Source organism: Meriones unguiculatus, chromosome 5 (genome assembly GCF_030254825.1).
Source record: "Meriones unguiculatus strain TT.TT164.6M chromosome 5, Bangor_MerUng_6.1, whole genome shotgun sequence".
NCBI classification, from domain to species: Eukaryota; Metazoa; Chordata; class Mammalia; order Rodentia; family Muridae; genus Meriones; species Meriones unguiculatus.
Window position 1 is genome coordinate 117,068,252 of NC_083353.1, and position 27,433 is coordinate 117,095,684.

At 50.0% G+C, this 27,433-nt stretch overlaps 1 protein-coding gene across 6 annotated transcripts in view; it reads right to left on the reverse strand.

The window, feature by feature from the left end:
- Tspan9 (tetraspanin 9) overlaps positions 1-27,433 on the reverse strand; it is a 185,611-nt gene that overhangs the window by 126,392 nt on the left and 31,786 nt on the right. For 3 of the 6 annotated variants that reach the window (XM_021637063.2, XM_021637062.2, XM_021637064.2), the window contains one exon: positions 1,486-1,585. The exons of 2 other annotated variants lie outside the window; for them this stretch is intronic. The gene's annotated coding sequence lies outside the window, so the exon portion shown is untranslated. Of the gene's footprint in view, positions 1-1,485; positions 1,586-3,876; positions 3,898-27,433 lie in introns of those variants that run through there. One more of the 6 variants, XM_060384251.1, reaches the window with a different exon arrangement.

The following is a 27,433-nucleotide window of genomic DNA, read 5'->3' on the forward strand; positions in this document are numbered from 1 at the left end:
TCAAAACAAGTTGACATAAAAAAGCCACTTCCCAAATGAGAGAGCTGTCAGGTGAGCAATACAGGGCAAAGGCGTCACAGAAGGACAAGTCAGGGCGGTTATGATGGGAGAGCCCGGAGTCATGCTCAGCCTGGAGGGGGTATGACCAAACATCCTGGGCACAGAGTGAACCACACACCGAAGAACGTCCAGGCTACCTGTGTTCATGCCAAGGGCACAGGGAGAACCTTAGCAATGAACTAGATGTGTGAAGTCAGGGATATTGCTACAAGGTGCCCTCAAGCTGTGCAGGAGACACCAGGTGCAGGGGACCAGACTAGGAGCACTGAGGTTTGGGGACAAGGGATGGGAGTGAGGACCATCAGAAGGCACTGTTCAAAAGCCAAGCCCTTTGTATCCTCATTTGGCCCAAATGCAAATTTCACTGGAGGTGTTCCCTGGCATAGAATCACATACTCATCAAGTCTTGTCCTCAGAACACAGCCCAGGGCACCCAGGAGTGAGGAACTTCACAGAGAGTAGTGACCGAGAGGACTGGGGACCCAGCTACCCGAGTGTTCAAAACACAAGAATATGGGGGACTTGTTACTCAAACCACCGCACCAGACATCTTTTGACAGGAAGTGAACGGTCCTGTCTGCAGGGAATGGACAGCAATACCATCAGGTGCTCCACTATTCGAGATCCTTCACCACCTAACACCTCAAACAACAGAACTCATGCCTCACCGTTTTAGAAGCCAGACAGCCAAGATGTCCACAGAGCCAGGCCTCTGTGAAACTTCCGAGAGAGCCTCCCTCCTAGTTCCCTCAGATGTGGAAGTAGCCGGCAGTCCTTGGCAGACAAATGACTCCTCTTCGCCTCCATCATCAAATGGCATTCCCCCTGAGCATCAGTGCCTACATTTCTCTCTTAGATGAATACCAGTCATCAGCTAATCCAATATAACCAAGCCTACAGGATCTCATCTTTAGCTTGATTATGTCTCTAAAGACCCTTACTCCAAATTAGAAAAGCTCACAGGCTCCAACGCAGATGGAGGGCAGCGTTCAATGCAGTATATTCACTGACTGTCAAAAGATGTCAGGTGTGGCTGGTGTAACTAACATGTCCCCCACATTCTCAGGCATTTGAGTACTTGGTCCCTAGTTGGTGGTCCTGCCTGGGCACGAGTGGATGTGGCCTTGCTAGAGGAGACATGTCACTGGGATCAGGTTTTGAAAGTTTAAAATCTTGCACTGTATCAAATTTTCTCTCTTTACTGGCCATTTGAGATGTGAGCTCCCGGCCATTCCTGCCATCGTGCCTGCCTGTTACCGTACTTCTGAGCCATGATCGTAACGGACTCTTATCCCTCTGGAACCGTAAGCACAAAATAAACCCTTCCTTCTATGCGTTGCCGCAGTCATGGAGTTTCATCACAGCAATAGAAAAGTAACTAACACACCAGGTGTGCAGAAACCCAAGTTCCAGCCCCAAACTTACCTTGGACCACCTGGGTCACCTGAGCTGGATCCCCTCAGTCACTCTCCTCTGTGAGGGAACAGCTTGGATTTGATATCCTAAGTTCTCGCCAGCTGCAAAGCTGCCAAATTAAAAGCAATTAAAAATGAGCACAAACTCACAATTTTAACAATATAAATATAGATACATGCATGGCCTTGTTGGCAGCCAAGGGTCTCCTAGCTCTGTTCTCCAGGAAGCCCTGGAAACAGTGAGACCCTGGCATCAATAAGCAAGCTCAGGACTGCATCCTGCTTTCTAAATGCCATTCTCCAGCCAGGGCTCTTTAGAGCAACGACCGATTCCAGGTTTCTAAACACCAGTCTCCAGCAGAAACAGGGATCCGTACAGCAGTGACTGGTTCCAGGGCCAGGGCATGAATCTAGAGTTTCCTGCAAGGCCTGAACATAGGCAATGCTTTAAAAATGAAATAACAGAGGCTACGTTGGCTCAAAAGGTCACAGATGCCAACTGAAAGATGCCGCAATGACTACAGCAAGATCAGCTGGAACAAAATCAGCAGCTACTCAGTCAGAATCCACAGAATAAATGCCATGTTTATTATGTGTCGTTTGTGCTTTTTATTGTGTTATTCTATTTATGAGTCTGTAATGATAAGACTAACTAAGTGAATAAATAACTGGGAGAGGACAGTTCCTTCCAGAATTACAATTAATAAATGCAGAACAATGAAGTAAAGAGAAAATTACGCTCATACAAACACCATTGTAGCAGGCAACATGGTTGATGGATTAGCTAAAATTAGCGGATAAAAGTCCAAGAAACAACTGGGTATTTGTCTAGTGTCAGAAGTATCCGTTCCTCCAAACACTTATTAATTTCAGAGAAAAAAAAATTACAGCTCTACAAATGCAAGCACTGGGTGACATAACCAGTAATAACACATAGGCCCCGTGGCCCCATACTGTTACTCTGGGGAGGACGGTGTCACTGTTGTGGGGTTATGCCCAAAACGTATGATTTCAATCTCATCGTGAGAAAACAAGGCACACTCAGAGTGACAGCATCTAAGCGCTGACCAGGCTTTTCAATCCTGCCAAGGTCATGGAGACAAGGAAAACCGGAGGAACTGAGGCAAGCTGGGACCAGAAAAGACCCAACAACTAAATGCAACGTGCAAGAGCAGGAGAGAAAGTCTGTGTGAAGAGAAGTCCAAATCGGGAATGGGTTTAGTTAGCAATACTGTACTGTTAAAGTCTCAGCTTCCAAGGTCATAGAAAGTCAGCCTTCTTAAACAACGCGCTGTGACTGAGTCCCACATGGAAGTGAACACTGAGCGGGCTGAAAAATGTTTCCAAGTTCACAATGATCATGAACTAATTCAAAAGGAAATCTGTAATGGATCCGAGGTGACACTGGTGGATTGTGGGACTTCCCTGCCACCCTGGTTCTGAACACAGGGCATTCCCCATGATCTACCACACCACACAACAGCAATGAACACAGCCTGCAGCGTCTCTGCTAGGAGTCCAGACCCTGCGTGTGGTGAGTTGCACAGACAATACGGTGCACTTTCACAGAAACACAACAGTTTAATTACGGAAAACAAAGACTTTGCATGTTTTCCTACCGTCACTCCTCAGTGCCTAAGTATCAAATTAGCATATCTTTGGATTGTGTTCTACTAAGAATGTTTGGTTTTTAAAAATTAGCTCTTGGAGGTGTTGCCTTGAGTGTCATAAAAAAAAAATTGTGAAGTGAATTCTAGTTTAGAATTTCCAACAACTTCTCGAATAGGCCTCCACAGACTTCTGCTGGCTTCGTGCTTTGCGCTTGTGTGAAGCAGCGCTCTCAGCATTGACGATCATTAAATCAAAGTATCGACCAACTCTGAAGAACAGCAAAGATGCTCTGTGCCTTGCAGCATCAAATATTCCAAGACGTAATTCTTTATGTAAAAACATACACGCTCACCCACCTCATTAGTATGCAAATTTGCCATTGTCTTTAATAAATGGTAACAAATGTATATCAAACATCATCTTTAAATAAACTTATCATTCATTGTCAGCTTGGTTTATACAGTATCTGCCCAGGAACATGTAAAATTTTCCCTGGTAGGAGGCGGTTAGAGTGGGAAAGCTTGGGAAGCCTTGATAAACTGATAACTACAATCAAAGGAAGCAAGCAAGGTGCACAGAGTGCGTGCCCCATGTATGCCATATGCATGCAGCAGGATGCATAATGCCTATGTACATATGCATGCCACATACATCTGCAGACATGCTATCAGGCTACAAGAGCATGGGAACTCTGGAAGCGAGTGTGGTTGGTGGGGATGGGGGTGGTAAAGAAGGAGGGAGAGGGAAATGGTCTTTTTTGCTGTTTCAGGCAGCTTGCTGAGCCACGGACCTGATTTTCACACAAGGATTACTAGATTACATTCTTCACCACAGGCAGCTGTCCCTGTCAAATAAATAATCATCACCTTACATTTATATATCACCTTTCATCCCACAGCCCTTTTCCTACAGCTAGGACCAGCCTGGGAACAGCTTCATGCCCTCTGGGGGGAGGGGAAGAAGGAGTGGCTTACAGGCTTGGGCAGAGGGAAGCAGCCTGAACCCTACTGGGTTCCATGAAAGTGGGGGCAGAGAGAAGAGTGCCCCCACAACCCCCACACCTTCCACCCTCCCCACAACCCCCACACCCTCACACCCCACACTAGGAGGGAAGCCTGTGGTATATGGTATGGTATGAAAGAATGGTCTGGGCAAGGCAGAGTACAGAGGCAGACGGAGCTGGGCCCCTGCAGCCAACCCAGGAGCAGCAAGCAGATGTCTCTCAGGCTTGGGTATGTGAACCTGGAAGGGTCTCACCTCTGTACAGTTGTCTCAATTCAACGACATGCATGTCACACACGTGGAATCCTAAGAGCTCCCCCACAGGAAAGCCTTGAGCACCAAAACTTGCTATTCACCCGCTAGCCAGATGGGGAAAGTGGGAAACAGAGTCCTACCAATTCTAAGGAAAGAAGCCATGTGTTCTCCTTCTGAGCATGGTGACCCACCTCTGCATCAGCCTCAATCAGCACTCAAGGCAGCGGCTGCTTCCAGTGAGGAAACACTCCCACAAAAGAGAAAGGAAGAGAGGCCCCAGGATGTGGTGGAACCAGGCAGGAGCTGCAGATGATAAACCCAATCCAGAAGGTGCATCTAGCCCTGTGCTGCATAAGCACTCAGACACCAAGGCCAACTCCTACAGGACTGTCTCTGCTCAAAACACAGGGGCTGGCCGGCACCACCATCATGAAAGCCAGAAGCAAATGAGGGTCAGGGCCAATGAGTGACACAAGCAACGGAAGGAGAGGCCATGGGTAATGGGGTCACACCAGGCTTCCTAAGACATGGGGGCCCTGGCAGTCCTGGGAAGATAGTAGAATTAAACAGCGCAGAAGAGGGGGGTGGGAAGAAGGGAGTGGTACCAAGACACACAGCCTCCTGAAAGCACGGAGGTGAAGAGAGTATCCATCACTGCCACACTGAAAGTGGAGGGGACCAGCTGGAAAAGCCATTGAAATTGTGCTAAGAGGAGGGACCAGCTCTCATTCAGATGCCCTTCTGGGCACCCAAGGCTCAGAGGGCTAGAGAGGTCTGGGCACTAGGATACTAGTTTGAAGTGAACAAGACGGGGGGGGGTTGTTTTGGTTTGTCCGTTTTTAAACTCTCTCGTGAGAGGATATTTGAGAATCGGCACAATTTTCAGAAGCATGGGACACTTTTATTAACACAAAATTCAGCCCATTCCTCTGGCCAAGACCCCAAAGGCCCTGGGCGCTTGTCCACTGAATGCCACAGCACCCTTTGGCCTCCAGTACGGGATCCCACGTTCCCCTGTGACCTCCATTAACCTATCACACCCCATGCATCCCAACACTGCCTACCAGCCTATCCCAGTCTTACAGCCCTAGGACTTTCAGTCATACACCTCGCTTTTCCAAACCTTCCAAATAATCCATCCCTGGTTTCTGCTTAACCTCCTATCACAAGCTTCACATCTCCATCCACAACACTTGGCCATCCTTCTCTCTGCCCTTAGCCTGGGACCCAGGATGTCCCTGTGACTTCACATATGGTACTCTAAAATTATATTCACTAGCTTGACATAAACACCTGGGCAAAGATTTCTCAACCTCGCTCTAGGTCCTCCTACACCTCACCCCACCCCAAAACCTCCCCGAGTCTCTCCATAAACTCCTGAATACCCTTTACATTTGCAGGCTAGTTATATGCCATCTGCATTCAGACTGCACCCCACCCCACCCCCCACCGCCATGAGTAGTTCAAAATTGACCTGGGCCTGCATTGTGAAACCCCCCAATCTTCTCAATGTCCTAAAACGCCAGCATTGTCTCCTCAGAAGCCCTACTTTCAGGGACGACTTCTGTCATTTGGAATGGCAAGGGCAGCACTTTCTCAGCCCATCGAGGCAAGAGGTGGACGCTCCCCTCCCCCCAGGCTGACCCATGGCCCCAAAGCCTGGGATGACACACTGCTTACCACTTGTGACTCTAAAGATTTTCCCAACACCTTCCCTGCCCTATCTCCTGCTCCACAAGACAAGCCCTCTGTTTCCACAGCATCCCCTGAGAGTTCACTTGGTGCCAGACACCTAAAACCGAGGCTCATCCAGAGCTGCCCCAGAAAGCCTCAACCTGCAGTACCGCAGCCATCATCCCTGCCAGGGCACTGCCATGGCCACTGCATGACATCCACCTCCCAGGCTGCGCTGAGATGCCTACCCTTCTGTGGCCTGAATAAACGGGCTTTCTCCCTGGAAGAACTAAGGGCCACGTGATGTGAGGCCAAGTCCTACAGCAAGGGCCCGGCCCAGCCAACCTGCTGGCATCTGTAGAGACAGGGTATGACCTAAGCCCCACAGCTCACCTGCAGGAGTCAGAGACTCATCCATTGTGGGAGGAGACAGAAGCCACCTGAGGGGTACAAGGAGTCAAGATGATCCCTACAGCTAAGCGTTAGGTTAAAGACCCACACAAAGAATAAGCAGGAGGGGGACCAGAGGTGGAAAGAAGGCCACCATCTCCAAGTCATCCCAAGCCAGAGCCAGGCTGCAGAGAGAACAGAACACCTTCCTCCCATAGTAGGGGGACACCACAGGGTAAGGATGGCCTCTTAGAGGAGTGCTTAGAAAAGGGGAATCTAATTTAAACAGGTCGCTGCTCACCCAACACCTGGGCAAAGATTTCTCAACCTCAGACAGAAGGGAGGGAACAACATGCTAAGCCTTCCTTCCCCTAGACACTCTCCCACCCCACTCTTGCCCCCCCACCCTTTCAGCCCTCCCACCTCCTCAGCCCCCCCCCAAAAAAAAAGAAAAAGGACCATGAAGCTGAAACCTGAGAAGATGCCAAGGGGCAGCGGGAGGCAATTTACAGCTGGGAAAACTGAGCCCTCAGCCAGATGTGGGCCCTGGGCAGGAGGGGGTGGGCTAAACTCTGGGGCTCCCTTCTCAGGTCACCAACAGCCAGGCCTGGGTCTGAGCTGAGATGGGGTGAGAGCAGAAAAGAGCAGAAGGGCAGAGCAGGGACCAGGACCGACCTGTGGATCTGGTGACTCAAAACCACCAACCAGGGCAGGGCATGGGGAGCAGGATAGGGAAAAGGGAGGCAAAGGGAGGAAGAAACACAGGGGAGAGGCCAGAAGGAGGTGTGCTACAGCAGGGGCAAAGGGACTCTTCCCACTCAGGGATCCCTGACATGCCCAGCAAAAACCATTCAGAGAGCCTGCTCCCTCTTGGCCAGACCCTAGACTTCACTGACTCTTGAGTGCAGTGGGCATCTAGCTGTGCCCCATCATAGAGGGTGTCTGGCTGTGCTCCATCACACGTGCACCTACTTCCAAGGCCCCATGCCACGCTGGACCCTGGCACAAAGGCCAATACTGTACAATCACAACATCAAAGACAGAAGCCAGAGAACCACCACACACTACTCCTTACTACCAACACAGGATAGATGAAGAACCCAGGGACCCAGAGAGGACAAGGACCATCCTTGGAAGTCACACAGCCAGTGGTGAGGACAGTTGGGACCCAGATACCCAACGTTGGGCTCAGTGACCCAAACCACCCCCTTCGGCAGCCCAGGCCAGCACAGCCCAGCTAAGGAAACAAAACTACGCACTTGGTGAGCATCTAAGACGCTGGGAAAAAAAGGGGGGGAGGAAGTCAACCCCCCCTAACGAGATGCATGCAGAAATCCCTCTGACAAGTGGTGGAATTATTTCCATTGGAAAAAAAAAATTAATGAAAAACCCTCCCTTACCAGACCCCAGGGGTATTTGGCTGTAAGCTGATGTAATAGGGAAAAGACAGGCCAAGGGGAAGGAGCCCCCCCCCACTTCAGCATGCCTTCTGCCAGAAGCACAACAGGGAAGCTGCAGCTGGAGTTGGGGGGACACAAGCCAAGCAGGATGTTGGAGCCTTGGAAGGAGGCCTAGCGCAGCCAAGCTGGCTAGCTGGGAGGAAAGCAGCAGCCTTTGAAATGGCAGCACATGGGGGTGCTCTCCTGAGCCCCACATGTAGGCAGGCCCGGGGTGGACACTGGCACCAGTTCAAAGCCTGTGGAAGACAGCAGAGGGTGTCTGTGACAAAGATGGCTGTGGGCAGAGCCAAAAAGCAGAACAAGGGAGCTGGGACCCGAAATACCAGGAGGGCAGGACATGACTTGGGCTCTGGGAGCATACAGTCGTGATTATGAATGGAAACGTGGGAGTCAGCTTCCTACTGACCCCCTCACATAGATGGAGGGCCTCTGATAAAGTGGGTGTTCCTACCCAAGGACCTGGGACCCCCAGGCTCGGAACTCAAAAATACCCAGCACGCAGAGGGCACTGACAGGAAGAGCCAGAGTCATGCCACCATTGCCCCCAGCATGAACAATGTCACACAGGGAGGCCACTTGGAAAGGGATCCCAGCCAGAGCCACCACCATGGATAGGCCTGGGGCGGCAACACTAGCTCAGTAGGCCAGTTAGAACTGTAAGGGCATTCCACCACACACTGTCCTCCCCTGCCAGACGCCCTCACAGCATCACTGACCAGTGGAAAGTTCCGGCAGCTGGGCCTACCTGCTAGCTTCATAGAGCAACCAGGGTCCCATCCCTGCCTGCCTCCAGTTTGGAGTACAGACAAGGAGGATGCTTGGAGGTAGTATGTGGGGGTAGCAACAGATTGCCCCAATTTCTGACATGCTGGTGAGGATTTCTCTTTCACCCACCAACCCTGCCATGTGCAAAGCTGATCATTACAAGGGGACCAAAAATTGTCCCAGCCTCTGACTCGATGGCCAGTTCAGCATCTTCTCTTTGGAATGTTGAACATGCCCGTGACCTCTTTCGGCCTCCAGTAGCCCCCATGGGTCTCAAGAGGACAGCCCAGTCCTTGAGACAAACTGTAGGAAAGACACATAGCCTCTGACGCTAGGAAAAACTACAGACACAGGAACGACACTCAGGGCAATTAAGGATGAACCTGAAATTGTGCATGGATTGGCACCCTTTGGGACAAGCCTGCTGAGGCTACATGTGGCCAGGACCAGCTGTTGGGAGTCGATCAAATGATGAAAGCAGCAGAGCCCGCCCACTTCTGGACTCAGGCTGAGCTTCCTGGGAGTTTGCTATCGCTATGTCCCTGATGCTGGAGATCTTGTCCTTGGCCTTATACTGCTGCTCTTCCCAGACTAGCCCTACCCCGTGTACGACCCCTCCCTCCATGGGTCAGCATCTTCCACCACCCGCACATGCTGCCAAGCTGAGGTCTGTGGGGGGCCATGAAACTTCCTCTGAAACTTTGTTCTTCTGGCCCCCATACAGCCATGAGCGCACAGCTAGGATGCACTTGACAGCAGGAGCTAGCTCCCTTCAAAGGCCTTGGCCACCTCCAAACCTGGGACAGTGCAAATGGGACAGCCACTGTGGCTCCATCTCACTCAGCCTTGCCTCTGAACCATCCATGAACCCGTGACTTGTGGGATTTGAGACCTAAGCCACTCAAGTGACAGGCCAGTGAGGCAGAGACCAGAACCAGACTGAACAATACAACCTGCTGGGGAAACCAACAGGTTTCCTGCTACCATCTAGTGGTCGGCACATGGAAGAGCAGGCACCACAATGAGGCCACCAAGAAGTCTCAGTGACCTCATCTGCTTCCCCAACAAGCCCGGACTAGGACTAGGTAGGTGCCCAACAGGTGAGGTAGAACCTAGGCAGGAGTAGCAGGGCGCAAGATAAAGAAAGGGCAACACCCGCACAAAGCAAAGGGCCCTTCTGGCTGTCCATCCGAGGGCTTGGGAGAAAGGGCAGAAAGGCTGGAATGCTGACGTGGCCTGAAACAGCAGCAAAGATGTCGGTCCTGACCACGGCTACTGTCCTGGGTGGCCTTTCCTCCTCCCCTCCTCTGGTGACTTGCAGCTGTTCTTCCTGTCAGTCACCATGGCCAGGCAGCCCCCAGGCTGCCCCACTTGTCTTCATGCCACCCATCTCTCCCCCCTGTCTGTGCCAGCATGGCTGTCTCTTCCACATCACACGCTGTCTCCCTCCTTTTTCCGCCCTGGGACCCGATCCCTGGCTCACCCATCCATCTTTTCTACTTCCTCATCTTCACTAGTGGTCACCCCACTGTTAGGCAGCTGGCCTCACAGTCCAGCCTAGACCTCAGAGATCCACAGGCTTCCCACTTCCCACCTTGAAGCCTGAGGGCTCTGAAGAGCTAGCTGCTGTTGTGTCAAGGTCCCCTTCCTTCTTTTCTTGTAGAGGGCCATCTATCTGCCAGCTCGCATCTGGGCCTTGAAACCTGAGCAACCTTCCACTCTAAAGCAGCTATCCTGGGAGAGACCGTGGGCCCTCAGGAACTTTAGGCTGCCTTGCCCATTCAAGTGGCAGGACAGACATAGTCTGACCTGAGTTCATGCTTTGGTTGACCCTCTAAAGGTCTGCGTCAAATGACTGGAAAGTTCCTTCCTCCCCCTAAAACCTTAAAATGCCTCCATTTGTACAACAGAGGATCATTTTGAGGCCAAAACAGCTATAAGATTACCTTATACTAAGATGTCACTAACTGGTAACAGCTAATTGGGTAACTGGGAAGAAAGTGTCAATGCATCGCCCATCCACTCTGCAGAAGCAGCCACTGAGCATGTATGTGAGGGGTGAGGCTATTTTTAACACCGTGACTTGTTTAGCTCTGTTTCAGCCACAGCCTGGGGGATGGAGAGTCAAGGTCAATGCTGGCTCACACAAGAAGGAAAGCACTTGCCTAGAGCTTGACCCCCGGCAAGGTCAGGGTGGCCACACTCCTGTGACCCCTGGGAGCTGCTCCAAGGATCACCTCTCACAATGGCAGACTTAATGCCATCGGTGGCTGAGGAACTAAGACCGAGACAGTCCTACACTGCAAAGCCAGTGAGTGGCCTGGCAGGAACTGACCAGGGTGGATGGCCAGCGCCATTCTTCCATCATGGTAGATGGGGTGGCCTTCAGTTCAGCCTCCTCTCCTCTCCAGCAACTTATTTTCACACCACCTCCCACCACATACTCTCAAATGTTTGTTTGTTTGTTTGTTTGTTTGTTTGTTTGGGGAGTTGAGAGGATAGGCGGAGATCTGGATGGGTCCGGAATCCACACACCTAGTTTTATGCGTGATTTCCCACAGAGGGGCACTGTGGTTGGGGGCTGCACGGGGAATGGTGGCTCTCACATTTTGCCCTGTCACCGTCATATCTTTCATAGCAGGGAAAGTTTCATGCAACAGCCAAGTTGCTGTTTAAGTAAACTGAGTACATGATGTCACTGTCTCAAACCTACCCTGGTGCCTGTTGAGGCAGTTAAGTCTTGGGGGGAGGATGGAGACATGCCTCGGAAGAGAAGACCATGGTGGGTGGGGTCTTTGTCACAGGCAGATGGTGAAGGGGCTTCTGGATAAACCCTCAGACCCCCAAAATACTTCTTCCACCTGCTTATTTCTGCCTTGGATTCCTTTCATGGGGAGGGGGTCAGCAGCTTTGACTCTTTGGTCAGAAATAGGCCTGAAACCATAAACCTATGGGGTGTGGAAGACACAACATTACAGGCAGAGAGACAGGAAAGAGAACAGCAAGGTGGTTTAGGAAACTCGGAGGAAACAAAACTGGCTCTGGGAAGTGAGGCTCTTCCTGGGTCTCTCAGGACAATTCCACAGAGGGACACGTGTCAGGCATTCAGGTTAGAGCCAGCAATAACCTGGTGGAGCTATCCCTGTCCTAAAGGTGAGGAGAAGGTGCTCTGTGCCAGTATCCAGGGTCCTCATCACAACCTACATGGAAGGAGCAGCCACCAAATGGATGGCAGTACAAAGCTAAGAGCCTGCAGCCAGTAGGAGGAAGAAGAGGAGTCTGAGGAGCAGCCGAGGTGCCAGTGAAGGGCCCGGCCCAGCCAAAAGAGCCCAAACGGGACAAAGCAGCATTCCCAGCAGCCAAAAGCAGGATACCCAACTTGGGCTGCCTGCCCAGACTCGTTGGAGACCCGCCCAGGAGCTGGGAGCCAGTTTGGAGAGGTGTGAGTGGACTAGGAGAAGAGACACAGAACTGGGTCAGGAGAAAACAAGAATACTAAAAGCACAGGGGAAATAGAATCAGCCACAGTGAAATGCTGCCTCAGCCTCACAACTAGGACCACCTTAGTAAAGAGCAAGAGTGAGTGAGAGAGAGAGAGAGAGAGAGAGAGAGAGAGAGAGAGAGAGAGAGAGAGAGAAGTAACAAGTGCTGGCAAAGATGTAGAGAAACTGGAACCCTCCCACACTCTGGTGGGAAGCAGGATGACACAGCCACTGTGGAAAAGAGCTGGGTTCCTCTTGCTGTGCAGAACACAGGGTTTCCACATGAGCCAACCATCCCCCACAGAATCAAAATCAGGTACCCACACGCAAACACGTCCACAACAGCTCTCCTTATACAAGTCACATGGAGGAAACAACCCAGATGTCCATCGACAGATGAATCTATCCACACAAAATGCTGTACGTGCATATGAGAGAATATTACTCAGTCACAAAAGAACAAGGCACGCCTACACTCTTCTATCTGGACAGACCTGGAAGATACCTAAATGAAGCAAGCTTGATGCAAAGAACACATGCTGTACCATGCTGCTGACACCTATCCAGAACGGACAGAAGCACCAGCAGAAAGCAGATCGACGGTTGCCAACAGTTTAGGGGAGGGAGGACTGGTGGGCAACAGCTGAGAACCACAGGGTGATGAGAAAAGTTGAAGGAGGCAGCAGGATCATTTCACAACCCAGTGAGCACGCTAAGGACTGAACGGCACCCTTTCAAAGGGTCATGGTTGGAACGGAGCAGAGAGTGGTGGCACGGGCATGTAAGCCCAACATTTGGGAGGCAGGTCATCCTTGGCTACACAGCAAGTGAGATGCCAGTCAGGGCTATCTGAGCGCCTATCTTAAAAACTAGAACAACAACAGCAAACAACCCTGAAATGGTCACACTGATACAGTCTATGTTCTAGGCCTTTTGCCATGTTAAAAATGAAAAAAAAAAAAAAACGTTTAGACCCAGGAGACTCTAGGCAGAGACCCCTGTTATCAGGCAGCGGCAGGCCTTGCCAGCACCACTCAGAGGGTGAAACGCCACTGAGTCAGAGAAGCCAAACTCCCCAGCACAGCATCCAGCATGGCTGGCATCCACACACATTTGCTATGCCATGCATGGGCTTTGCCAAAGCTTACCAAGTCTCGGAGTGTTTCCTCCTGGAATACACGCAAAAGCCCTGGGAGGGAGGTGCAGCTAGTGTGTGTGGCTGCAGGTAACAAAGCTAAAGCACCTACCCTGTCCCCTACATACAGGACACAGAGCAGCTGAGATGCTGGTTTGCATGCTAGGCTGTCTCCCCTCCCCTCTTTGTCATTGCCAATGCCCAGCACTGGGAGCTGGGCACAGCACAGGCTTAACCAAGTCCTGCACTGTGGTCTGCTTGTGACCCATGGCTACTTAGCTGCTATTGGAGTGCCTCCATGCTTCCTCTGCAAAAGCATTAAGTCACGCCTTGGACCTTGAGGGTCCATGGGGGTAATACATGAAATAACGAATGTGACCAAAAGCTCCTGGCACAAGAAGAGGCTCCATAAACCTTCAGTGCCTTTCTTCCCCGCAACAACTACAAAGACTGAATTGAGAACCTCGGCAGGTGTGTGGCGTGCGGGCAGAGCATGCAAGGAAGTAAGATCAGGAGAGGGTGCCACACAGCAAGTGCATTCAATATCCCAGTGACCTTGAACGCCTGACCCTTGAAAACTGGCTCGGCCAACTGTGTGAGAGCCTGGCCCAGGGGTGGGTTTAGTGCGGGACAGGGGAGGAAGTTCAAGGGCGCTGGGATGCTAACAGCATCAGGGTTACCAGGAGAGAGAAGGTGTAAGAAGGAAGGCTGGAAACAGCAGAAATAAAACTCGCCAATAAAAATAGAAGGAGCTTGCATTTTTAGCGCATCCTCAGTGTGCCAGACGCTACGCTAAGCACTTTGCAGATTCCCTCGGTGCCTCTTCACATCTCCACAGGGCAAGTTATTATTAACCCCATCCTACCCACGAGGGTGTGGACAAAGAGTGTGCTCAAGGTCACACACGAAGGAATGTCTACTTTGCCCCTGAGCACCCGTGCTGAAGGGTCCTGCTGTGCGATATTCTGACCCTGCTCTTCCTTGTTCCTTCCCTCAGCTTCAGCCACACCTAGAGACAATCCTGGAACGGATCATCAGGCTTGAGCAACAGACACAGCCCCTGTCTTCGATGCAGGCAGGAAGCTGGAGCTAGAAGCTGATGCCAGCAAGGAGGGACGAGAGGAGACGATAAATATTTGGCAAACTGTAGTCAAGTAGAGACTAAAACAGAGACGCTTCTGTTCTCACCAGCTCTACCAGCTTTAGGGAGAAATCACCGTCTGCTTCGCATATTGCCAAGCCCTCAGCCAGATATGCCCGCTCTGCTGGGCAGAGGGCTCAGGTTCCCACAGCGAGGCACGGTTGATCACGGGGTGCTATGTTCACAGAGCTCTGAGTGACCCAGGGAAGCAGAAGCTACCGGGAAGTCTCCCTCTCGATATCCCAACAGCGCTGCCCTAAAGGAACTGCAGATGGCCTCCTAAGGCTTCCCCCAAACGCCAAGTTCATCCTACTAGACAGCAGTCTGTGCAAGAAAGGGGCAGCAGGGAAGAGATTTGAAAAGGGCCATATTCTCAAGGCTGAGCCCATCATGATAGGCCAGCAGAGGGAGGGACCCAGGGAGGAAGCACCGGGGACCACAGTGAGCAGGGCTCTGTCAGCTGGGAATGCCAGGAACAGGCCTCTTCACCCTACTCTTCAGCCGGTCCTAAGGAAACTATGAGCATGAAGGGGCCAAACTCCAGTAAGATGTGAAAGTCTGGCCCTCACATGGAGACACCGAACGGGAGCCCAGCATTCGCCAGCTCCAAGAATAAAGGTATTTGGCACCAAAATTGAAAACCTGAGTTCTAGCCGTGAGATCCACATGGCAAAAAGACAAAATCAACTCCAAAAGGTTGTCCAGTAACACTTCCACAGGCAGCCTATGACAAGCACGTGCAAACACACACACAATGAATAAAATTTAAATTTTTAAAGGCCAAAGCAGGTATAACGTGCACTCAAAGGCAGCCCAGGCTACATAGTAAGTTCCCCACGGGCCTGAACCACACAGTGAAATTCTATCTCAAAACCCAAATAAACAAACAAACATCTTAATTTTATCTCAACATAATGTTTAAGGGCTTGGAATGCAGCAGATGCTATGCCGGCTCTGAAACACAGACCATCTCACTTAAACTTCATTTAAACTACCTCGTCTCCACCAACACCATCTCAACAGACAGAACACCGAGAGCTAAGCAGAAATGCAAAGGCAAACTGTGGTGGGATCGGGGTGCAAGGCCGTGTGGTCTGACCTGGGAACCCACAGTCTGAACCAAGCCCCTTCACCACTTCCTAAAACAGACACTCGAAACTTGCGACAAATTAATAAAGATATATATATTCCCAGCCCAATACAGGAAATGGATATATGGTTGCAGCACTCAGGAACACACCTGTGAACACCCATGTTTTCATTCAGGATGTGAGGCCACCATTTCAATTACACAGCAATTACACACACACACACACACACATACTGGAGGGCCCCTGGGGTAACTTGGAATAAGGATGAGGGGGCCATAAGGGACAATAGGTGAAAAACAGCCCAAATGATCATTTATGGATGATGGGCAAACGAGATGGTAGAGGCACACCATGAGATGTTACTCATTACCAAAAAAAAAAAGAATATGTTCTGATACAAGCTACAACTTGGATAAACTTCGAAGGCATTGTGGTGAGTGGAGAAAAAAACAAATCTACCCACAAAGGTCAGACAGTAAAAGATTCCATTTGTATAGTCAAACTTTAGAGAGAGGGTGCAGTAAAATGATCACAAGGAACTAAGGAAGGGCAGGTGCAAGTTTTTGTTCAATGGGAACATGGGAAGACGGAAATAGCCCAGAGACTGATGGCGGTGATATAAGAGTGTGACTGTGTCAGTCCCACTCAACTGAAGACTTGCAATTTATGTAAATGATACATTTTATGCCATGTGTGATTTACCACAATAACGGTTGAAAACAAATACATATGGTGCTGGTGGCCTGATGGACTTTAAATACTGCATCTGCTTCACGCTCTGAGTGAAGTGGTCCATCCACTAGGGATGGGGGTAGCATTAGGAGGCTGGGACATTCTTCGTGAGACAATGGAGGGCTGGTGCTGGGCTCAAGGCCACCTTAAAAGCAACGGGGAAAACAAGACAGGCTGTGTGAGCTCTGAAAGGCTATCCCCCGCTGAGTTCAAATATCTCAGAAACTAGGTGAGCTCAGCCTGCATCCAAAATGAGGGCAGAGAGCCTAAAGGCTGAACTGGGGCAGAGAGGGTGGCCAGGGATGCCGATTCCCTGAAACTTCAGTTTCGGGCATATTCCTGGCTTAGAGCAAGCGGAGAGGACATCTCCTGTAAAATCAGTGCTAGCAATTAATACCTGAAAGACACACACTGCTCCCTTAGGGAGCACTCATCTGCCTTTTTACAGGTAATCCATGCGTCGCCCCTATGGGGTGTTGTTTCAGCACTGTTCCCATTTTACAGGGTGGGAAGCGAGGCTCCAAGAGGCTATGGAAACAGTTCACTGGCACCACTATGGTGAGGCCGACTCCGGGTCTCTGATCCAAAACCTACTGCAGGTGCTTAACTGATTTTATGAGATGGAGTCTGCCTGGCTGCAGGCTCCAGGGCTCAAGCAATCCTCCTCACTGAGCCTTCCTGCTATAGAAATACAGAGGAGCCTTCGGGCAGTTGCCACTTTCTTTGCCCACTGATCATAGCTCTGGCTCATCTAGCATACCCAAGGCCTTACTTTCATCCAGCACCAACAGGAGGGAACAAGGCCACAAAAGTCAGCTCCCATACGGGTGCTGGGAATCAAACCTGCGTCCTCTGGAAGAGCAGCCAGCGAGTCCTGTTAACCTCTGAGCCATCAGAGGTCAGGTGCTGGGCCATTAAGTTTCTATGACAGTCTCAGTCCTGATCCACACTCCCCCAACCCCTAGCAAGTCTGTTTTGGGGGGAGAACCACAAATTCTCTAAACTCACTTGAGAGTCACCTTCAAACTGACTCACAGCCACAAAACTGCAAAACTCCAAGCTCCCCTCACCCACCTCCCATCTCCTGGCAGAGCCAGGCAGCCAGGTCCTGCCCAACAGGACCTGGCAACAAGCCATTGCTTCAAATTGGGCTTTCAGAGGCCATTTAAGGCAGGAGTAGGAAAGTCTTCTCCCTGACGAAAACCATCTGAACCACCGGGAGAAAAATCAATCGTGATCACGTGGGTAGAAAGGAGCTTAAATTAGGGTTTCTTCAGAGTGAGAAATCTAAAATGACTCTCTTGTCACAGCGCTCAGGAAACGCAGCCAATAAAAACAATACATATTTTAAAAAGTCATCCCTCAGTGTTACATTTACATCCAATTAAGGGAGAAAAGCAAAAGGAAGAACGCGTGAGGGAGGGAAAGGAGCTGAAAGGCAGGAGCGCTCTCCCTGAGCTTGCCCTGTCAGAGTGCTTGGCCTGGCTTCAGGGGCAGCTCTACAAGGCAAGGATGCAGCCCTCTCAGGCCCCCGACACAGCTCCCCTTTCTCTGCTGCTACCACTCACTAGAGAAGGTTCAGAAAGCATGTGACATAAAAGAGATAGGAAAAACCACTAAGTCTCACTAGCCATTGCTAGCACTATCCTTTACTTACAAAAAAAGAAAGAAAGAAAGAAAGAAAGAAAGAAAGAAAGAAAGAAAGAAAGAAAGAAAGAAAGAAAGAAAGAAAGTATTTGGCACTACAAAGATGGCTTAGAGGTTAAGAGCCCTCACTGACTGCTCTTCCAGACAATGCAGGTTCTATTCCCAGCACCCACGGGGTAGCTAACAACTGTCTATAATTCCAATTCCAAGGCAATCTAATGCCCTCTTCTGGCCTCTGTAGGAACTGCATACACATGATACACAAACATACACACAGGCAAAAATACTCATACACATAAAAATAAATAAATGTAAAAATAAAAGCCGGTATTTATAACATAAACAGCTTTATCTCTTCCAGTATTCACTTAGTTTTTTAGAAGCATTTTTTGAGCCATGGGAATTCCTTTGGAACAGAATCTTGCTATGCAGCACAGGCTAGCCTGGAGCTCACTATCCTCCTGCCTACATAGTGTTGGGATTAAAGACAAGTATCACCATGCCAGCTATGTTATTTTTGAAGACATGATTTCTTTGAAAGAGTGTACAATAGTCCATCATATAACAGAATCCCAAAATTTACTTACATTTCCTCTTGGTTTGCTGTTAAGGTAGCTTAGCCTACGCTAGTCTGGAACTCTCTATTAGGCTAGGCTTAAATTCCAAATCCTTATGCCTACCTTCCTGAGTGATGGCATTACAGGCCTGAGACACTACACCAAGTCTAAATTTCTTTCTTTTCTTTTTTTTTTTTTTGTTTGTTTGTTTGGTTGGTTGGTTGGTTGGTTTTTTTGGTTTTTTGAGACAGGTTTTTTCTGTATAGCCTTGGCTCTCCTGGACTCGCTCTGTAGTCCAGGCTGTCCTCAAACTCACAGAGATTCACCTGCCTCTGCCTCCCAAGTGCTGGAATCAAAGGCATGCCATTACCCGCCCAGCCCTAAATTTATTTCTTAACTGATGGATAAAAACAAAGATTTATATATTGACAGCCTATCATACGACATTTCAATAGATCTACGTGTTGCATAATGCTCACACAAGCTAAACATTTCTAGCTTCTCAAGCATTTTTCATCTCTTTATGATAAAAACATGCGAGATTCTTTTTTGTAGTTTTTTAAAATACATAGCACATTATTATCCTCAGGCACCTGGCTGTGCATCACTTACCAGCACATCTTTTTCTTTTAATTATAGTCACTTACTTATCTTGTGTGTGTGTGTGTCCGTCCTCACACCTAACTTCTATCCAATTATAGCTTGCTGTCTAAAACATACATTAACTAGTGTTGTATTCTTTGTATGCTTAGGACTTTTTGCATTACAGAATGTATATAAAACCTCCTTGGGCTAAATTCCAGCAAACAGAGCTGTGAATGGACATTTCTAAGACTCCTGACACAAGCTGCCAAATAACTGCAACGAAATTAACAAGCTGTGCTGCACTTGCGCAACTCTAAACACACACACACACACACACACACACACACACACACACACACGTCTGCATGGGCCAGCTAAGTCTATACCAACATCTGGATCAGTCCTGTTGCTAAGCAGTTCCCACTTCTGCCAGGTGAAAACGTACCCCAGCCTTAGTCTGAGAGTTCCTGCGTTAGCACTGGTCACACCACTTCTGCCCATAGTTAATGACTGGCTGCTTGGTCCACCTTGCTGTGAACTTGGGGAATGAAGGCAGAGATGAGCCCTGCTCACCTCCGTATCCTCCCATTCAACCCTTTCATCTTCCCAAATTATTTCAATTGATTTTTAAAAAATTCGATGTGTATGACTGTTTCCTGCCTGTGTACGTTATGCGCACCAAGGCGTGCCCAGGGAGATTTAAGGAGGGCTTCAGATCCCCCAGATGGTTTTGAGCCACCAAGTAGATGCTAGGAACTGAAACCAGGTCCTATGCAAAAGCAACAAGTGTACCTAACTGCTGGGCCATCTCTTCCAGCCTCCTCCTCTTCCTCTTCCACTTCCTCCTCCTCCTCTTTCTTCTTCTTCTTCTTCTTTTTTTTAAGAGACAGGGTCACAATGTTCTGCTGCCCAATCTGGCTGCAAATTCCTGAGCTCAAGCAATCCTACCTCAGCCTCCCAAGTACCTAGGACTGCAGGTGCGCTGCCACCTGCTTTTAAACTCTTAACAGCCCTGTCCTTACCAGAAAGTCACACGTCCCAAGACTCTGAAGTGAGAAAGATCTGGGACCATGGGCCAGTCCCACACCCTCTCGTACTTCAGAGTCCTAGTCTGTGAGGGACAGCAATGACGCCTCCCTCTGGAGTTACTGGAAAGATTAGTGAGCGGGCCAGTGCATGGAAGTGCTTAGTCACTGTGATAAGAACCTAGAAGACACAAAATAAATGATAGCTGTTTCAAAAACATTTTAATACATAACAAAACCACCAAAAAATTGTCTAATCCTCTGCCACTGGAGGAGATTAAGGACTCATACAGCTGTCCCACGAATCTGACACTTATCCAGCCCCAAATGCCTGCAGGGACTCAAACCATGACCGCTTGTGCCAAACCCTGAACTTCAGCCCCGGGGCAAGGGAGGACAGAAAGCAGGGCCAGTCTGGCAGGCGGGCAGCTGGTCAGTGTGGAGTCCAGGAGCTTCAAGTGTACTGTGCACAGAAGGGTGAGGACAGGCCACAGCAAACCAGGGCTCTAGAGTATCGAGCCAGCAGGGAAGTGGTTCAAGGTGCCACTGGCTCCTTCCAGCAGGATCAAGCAGGTGACCAGAAAGACAACACTCTTCTGCTGACCCTGGCCAAAGCTGCCATTGTTCAGGGAGACACCAGAGGTGAGTCACTGTGGCATTGTCCACCCACTCTATCAGCAGGAAACAGCTGGACTGACCAATACACCAAATGCAGGAAACCTCAACCTCCTGGGGGTGGGGGGTGAAGGGCCCTTCCCTGTTTAGGCTCCCAGCATCCTGCCTGACTGTCCTCTAGAGACCCCTGACCAGCCCCAGGCATCCATCCTGAACAGACAACCACATTTCCTATCTCCATGTTTCTGAGGCAAAACAATCAGCGTTTGGACACTCTCCTAAGAGCAGAGAGGTGGTGTCTCCTGGACAACGCTGGCTGGTAAATTAGGGAGAAGGAACACGAAAACAGGCGACAGACAGAAGAGTGAGACTACATTAATTCAGAAAAGACATCCCTACACGGCAAGAAGGTAGTTTCTCCCTGAACTAATGCCTGAGCAGGTGGGTACCACGCCAATGCCACAGCACATTCAGACAAAACACTCTGTCTCTACAAATGAGGGTTCTTCTCAACTTCCTTATCTACACAATTGACAGAGCCTGGTGCAGATAAAGGTCCCTTCCCTACTGGCATTCAGAACCAGCTCAAAAACCAGAAGGTGGGTAGGGGCCTCAAGTCAGACAGTCCTACCTGTGTCCTGTCTCTAACACTTCCTAGCTGTGTCCCCCAGAATACTTTACTTGACATTCTGTAATGAAGGTCTGCAGCAAGTGTCTCTGGAACACAATTTGGTGATGTAAACTAGTGAGGCCAGGGTGAATATGCCCCTACACTGTAAAGACCAAGTGATCCAGCACTCCACTGGCAGAGGCAGCTGAAAACTCTGTGAGTTCAAGGCCAGCCTAGTGAGTCCCATGCCAGATAGGGCTTTACAACTGAGGTCTTATTTCCAAAACAAACAAACAATAAATAAATTAGTGATCAGGAAAACCAGGGCCAAGTATCAGAAGGGGCTGAGGTTCAAGTCTGACCAGTTGCTCCCCACAAGCAAATAGGCTCAGGGTGGCTCAGTGTGAGCACAACTTCCAACCTACACAGCCTCAATCCTCCTGTGTGTGTAACTCTCTCCTGTGTTGGGGGTGTGAGCTCTGATACCCAACGATGCCACTGGCCCCTGGGTATATCCATGGCTACATGGGACCTATCAAATTCTAAACCTTAGCCTACAGGGCTGGGAGTGGGGGCACACACACCTGTAACTCAGCACCTGGGAGACAGAAAGCAGAAAGATCAGGGGTTCAAGGTCATCTTTGACTACACAGTGAATTCACAGCCAGCCTGGTTTTCATGAGACTCTCTCTCAAAAGAAAACAGGATCTGAGTCTCCCCATCTGAGGATGGGGGTGTGGGGGAACAGCCCAGTGTTGGGAGGAAGTGACGGGATCAAGGCTGCAGAGTTTGATGAGGCCTCTCAAAAGAGGTTGGTAAGTGACAATTAACTCAGCAGAGCAGAGAGGGACTTTAGGAAGACCCACCCCAAGCTTTCATCCTCCCTAGAGGAAATCTCACTTGACAAGGTCCTGGGACTGAGCCACAACCTAGGAGCTGGTGACAAAGCTCGGCAGCCCTACCTAGGCTCCCTGAATCCAACCAATCTCTCTCAGACATGGATTTATATTATCACCGGGTACTCAAGAGCTGTGCCTCCTGAGCACTGTCTCCAAACTGTCATGATGTCCTTCCATGGGAAGTGTGAGCACATCTCTATCCCATCTGTAGCACGTAGTCTCACACCAGGCAAGTGATGATCATGGTAGTCTCACCTACGGATCTACGGCTCCTTTCTTGGTCCCCACCTTGTAGCTTAAATTGCATGTCTGCAGGTTCACTGTCAGCACCCTACGCCCAGGTCAGTCTGCTGTTCTATCCCATCTGAAGTGAGTGGGAAGAAAAGACAGGGCACAGGAAAATACGGTGACAGCAATAAGGATAGAGAAAGAACAAGGAAGGGCCAAGTACAGAAAAGTGAGCTCGAAAGTACATGGGGACACAGCTCAGGCTGCACAGCTGAAGGTGACCGGAGGACACAGAGCTAGGCAGGTGGGCTCAGAAGGAAAGATGGGGCTGGAGCAAGACAGTGACAACCCTCCCTCCAGAGGAGAGCGCTAGGGCTGCTAGCCTACTGCTTTCTGCCGCTCAAGGGTCCAAGAGCCAGCAAGAGGCAGGTCCTGCAGGTTTAACCAGCCTGGGCTCCAAAGAAAGCTCTAAGCTGGGCTTCAGGGCACATGAGAAGCCCCACCCCTGGGTCCCTGTTTGAACTTGTTCTTTCTCAAAAAAAAAAAAAAAAAAAAAAACCTGCCGCCCTTGAGGGCTCTAGGAATTAGGAATCTGGAATTCCTCCTGCTCTGTAAAGCATTCCAGTTCACACTGACTGAGAAGCAAACCTCTGCTGGAGACAGAGCAGCTGGGCCTGGGCCACGGCTCTCTTAAGGCAGGCCATTCAAGTGGAAGAACTTTCAAGGCTGAAAGGACCTCACGGACCAGGCACAAGAAGCTCTAGCATAAGAGCAAGGCCTGCGTCCAGGCAGAAGCGATGGGCCTGAGACCACACAGTCAAGGTAGACTGGCACCAGAATGGGGGCAGTGCCCACCAGGCCTGTGCCTTTTCTGAAAGGGCACTTCAGCCTGGTTCTTTTCACACAGGAATACTTCCCTGAGTACGGCATGCAGTCTCACGCAGCCCGTCTCTTCAGGGGCTCTTACAAAAATCAGTATCTTGAACAAAAGCCCAAGGTCACCCACGCCTTTTAACTCAGATTTAATGGCTGCAGAGAGGAGGCAAGATGAAAGGAGAGAGAGGGACCTCCAACCACGAGGAGGAGGCAGGTGCATACTCTGCTGGGAGGCTAGGCACACAGCTCCACCCTCCGGGCAGAGACAGGGTGGGTGGGAAGGAAGGGGGGCGCTGATCTTCCACAGGTACACACAGATCACGTGACTACCAAACCCGAAGGACAACTGCACTCCCACAGGCCACCTTGGTTCACAGCCAGGTCCTCACCTGGAAAGTAGAGACCCGGGAATCCCCAGGGCTTGAGTCCCTGACTGCGCAGCCTCAGGGGAGTTAAAAAGCCCCTCTGAGCCTTGTGTTACCCTCAACTACCGGGGTGCCAGGCACCCCTGTGATGTGAGTAAGGTATAATCAGAGATGACGAGTTATTCATGTCACCGAGTCTGTCCTGATATTTAACCCACAACAGGTCAGTCACTTTCTAAACACCCTGAAGGCAAAGGGCTTAGCGGTTCGCCCAGGGTCAGAAAATGCACTTGGAGGATTTTTGTTTGTGGGACTTTATAAACACATCTCCCTTGGATGTCAGTGGGTTAACCCAAGGGGCTGTGTCTGCCCACAGGTCAAGCTAAGCCCTGAGTCTATACCACTCTGAAATCTCTGGGCTCCTGTCAAAGGCTGCCAGGCCCTTCACCCCAAGCCTGTCACCCCCAGCTTTCCCCCGCTGTTAATCAGCGTTCTGCTTGGCTTCACGCCTGTCAAGCTCAGTTGCTGTCACCTGGGTGACCTCCATGGGTCACAGATGAAGAAACTGTCTGGTGACTGAGGCTGGTTCTCGTGGTGTCTCTCGTGCTGTCATGATTTATGGAGCAGAGTGGATGAGAGGCCATGCTAAGGAGGCCAAAGGCTGCCAAGGCAAAGGGGTAGAGCCTGGACCGTACTGTTCCCATGTTTGACACCAAATATAGACGAGGAATTCCAGTTTGAGGGAGGGGCGAGTAATGCAAGAGTTATATCCTCCTCCTTCCGTCTCCCTAGCTCCCCTCATTGCCACTTGTGCCACAGACAGGTGCACACTGCTTCCCACATGCCAGGCGGGGCTCCAGATGCTGTGCCTATTAACTCAGCGTCTGAAGGTCAGGTGAACCGGTCCTTTAGTATCCCCACTTTACAGATAAGGAAAAGGCCTCATCTAATTTGCCCAAGGCCACAGGAGGACTGGCAAAGCCAGGATAGGAACAAGGACTGTGGTGTTATTAGACAACTAATTAGGTGTCAGCAGGTTTAGAGGACACTGGGCCTGGACCCCTCTCTCACAATCAACCTGGCCCTGCAGCATTTTGTTTTGAATTTATTACTGGTCAAAGGAATGGGATGTGAGTCAGATCTCTGGCCCTGGGTGGAGATGTGACATCCTGAACTGCCCAGAAGGTCATGAACAGAAAACTCTTTAACCCTGGCTCTAGAAGCCATAAGTAAACCTTACAGGATTACTGTCCAGCGGAGGCATTGCAGACCATCAGCCCTTCCGTCACAGCCAGTCCAGACAGGCCTGTCACTCACCTGAACCAGCACAGAGTCCTTCAGGAAAAGCTTCCTGTTCTAGAGCAGCGGCCTTCTTAAAGCTGCGGCTCTTTAGGATGGTTCCTCATGTCGTGCTGACCCTCAAACTATAAAATTGTTTTTGTTGCCACTTCATGACTGCAATTTTGCTACTGTTACGAATATATGTAAATATATGTGTGTAAATATATGATGTGCAGGATATGTGTGATATGTGACCCCCGTGAAAGGTCACTGCAAAGGGGTCAAGACCCACAGGTTGAGAACCACTGTTCCAGAGCATGGAAAAAAAAAAAGGATGAGGCATGCCACAGTGGCCATTATCCACATCACCCCTGAGAATGTGCTGGGCTCTGGGTGGTCCCCTTTCCTACTGCCCATTTCTCCTTTGAATCCCCTCCTCTCCTCTCTTCTCTTCCCCTTCCCTCACCAATCCTTTCTTCCCCTTCACTCCCCTTTCCTCTCTTCTCTTCTCCTCTGCAGTAAATTCTACTCCACATGTCCCATCAAATTCTTCCCAAGGAGATCATAAGGACTCGGGGCCGAGGGGAGGGCACAGTAACAGTGCTAATCTGGCCTGCAGTGCCTCACACATAAGCCTGTCACCTCCAGACCACCCTGATCTACCAAGCCACAAGACACTAGGCCAACTCTGAGCCCATGGAGCCGAACAACACAACTCGGATCTGCTGAGGGAGGCCCACTCAACAAATGTTCTGGGACTCGTCTGCCTTCAGCCTCCAGGCAGGGATGAGACAAAGGGAGGCAGAGAGGCCCAAATCCCAGAAGATGTTATGTTCCCACTGCCTCAGAGTCCTAGAACAGATGGACACCAGAATCTCTGAATGACTAACCAGCCACAGAAGGCTAAAGGGATGAAAATCGGCCTGAACATAGTTAGAAAACAGCCTGGGGGAGGCTCCTTCCCAGAGAGAGCTTTGGGCACCACAGCCTGATGTGGGCCTCCCAGTTCCTCCTGGTTATAAAACTACAAGGATTCTGTTTCTCTCTCTCTCTCTCTCTCTCTCTCTCTCTCTCTCTCTCTCTCTCTCTCTTTTTAAAGATTGACTTCACATGTGTGAGTGTCTTGACTACATCTGTGTCTGTGTGGCACCTCATGCCTTAGTGCCCACAGCAGGCAGAAGGCTACGAGTAGCTGCGAGCCATCACGCGGGTGCTGGCACCCTAACCTGGGTTCTCTGTAAGAGCAACCTGTGCTCCTAACCACTTAGCCATCTCCCCAGACCCCAACGGGCTCCTTGTCACAACCTCCCTCCACCAGCTCAAAGGCTCAGCCCTATCAGGATGAGGTGGCAGTGAGGAAAACTCACAAACCCTTCCAGCAGGGCACACTGCTCAAGTGACACCCATCTGGAGGCCCAGGGCTCCTGGCCTGAGCTGGCAGAGAGGGGCTCTGGCGGGCCTCACCTGCTACTTCATTCTTGCCATCAGTCAGAGTAAAGTTATCTTCACCTCTGAGCACTGCCTTCCACAAAGCCACCCTCTTATAAGGGTCAAGAATCCTCGTCACAAAAGTTCACAACTCCTTCTAGTGTGCAAACAGCAGTGACGCTAATATGGTCCAAAACCATCCAGTCCACCTCAATATGGACTCCAGAAGCCTACAAACCCATCACACACTGGAATGTGCCCAAAGGGAACAGGCACAAGAGGTGAAGTTAGCCAAGAGGCAGCTGAAGGCTCTAGCCAGCAGACCAGGGGAGTGGTTGTAAAATCTTCCCAGAGTTATCACAGGGACCACAGAGCCAGCTTGCTCTTCCAGGTCCTGGCAGCAGAGCACAGCCAGAGGAACAGTGTTCCAAAAAGGAGAAGCTCAAGTCCAGAGCTGCCCAGCAGCTCAAAGGAGTCTCCAGCTATGGAAATGCTCGTTAGAGCCCAGACCCTGATTGGACTCCAGTGTGGAGGACACAGCAAGATGAGCTAGAAAGACCCTAAGATTCTCTTGGACACACATGTGTTCCCATAGCCTTTGTATGTACACATCTATATACATCACACACACACACAGACACATTCATAGATACCAAAAAAAAAATTCTTAAAAAGAAGTTCAAGATGGGCTAGAGAGATGGCTCAAGAGTTAAGAGCACTCACTTTCTGGTACCCACATGGAGGTTTATAACCATCTGTAAACTCCACTTCCAGTGAATCCAATACCCTCTTCTGAATTTAAAGAAAAACAAGTACACATATGGTATACATGTACGCATGCAAAAAACCCATCATGCACATAAAATAAAAATAAATATAAAAAATGTTTTTTTTAAGTTCAAGAAAACTCTCAGCTGCAAAAGAAGTTCAAGACCAGACTGGACAACTGTCTTAAAAATTATGTATTATGTTACTTGTAGTTGTTACTCGGGAAGCTGAGGCAGGAGGATTGCTTAAGCCTGGGAGTTAAAGACCAGCCTGGGTAACAAACAGTACACAAACAGCCCTGTCTCAAAACAACAACAAAACCAAACCCTGCATATG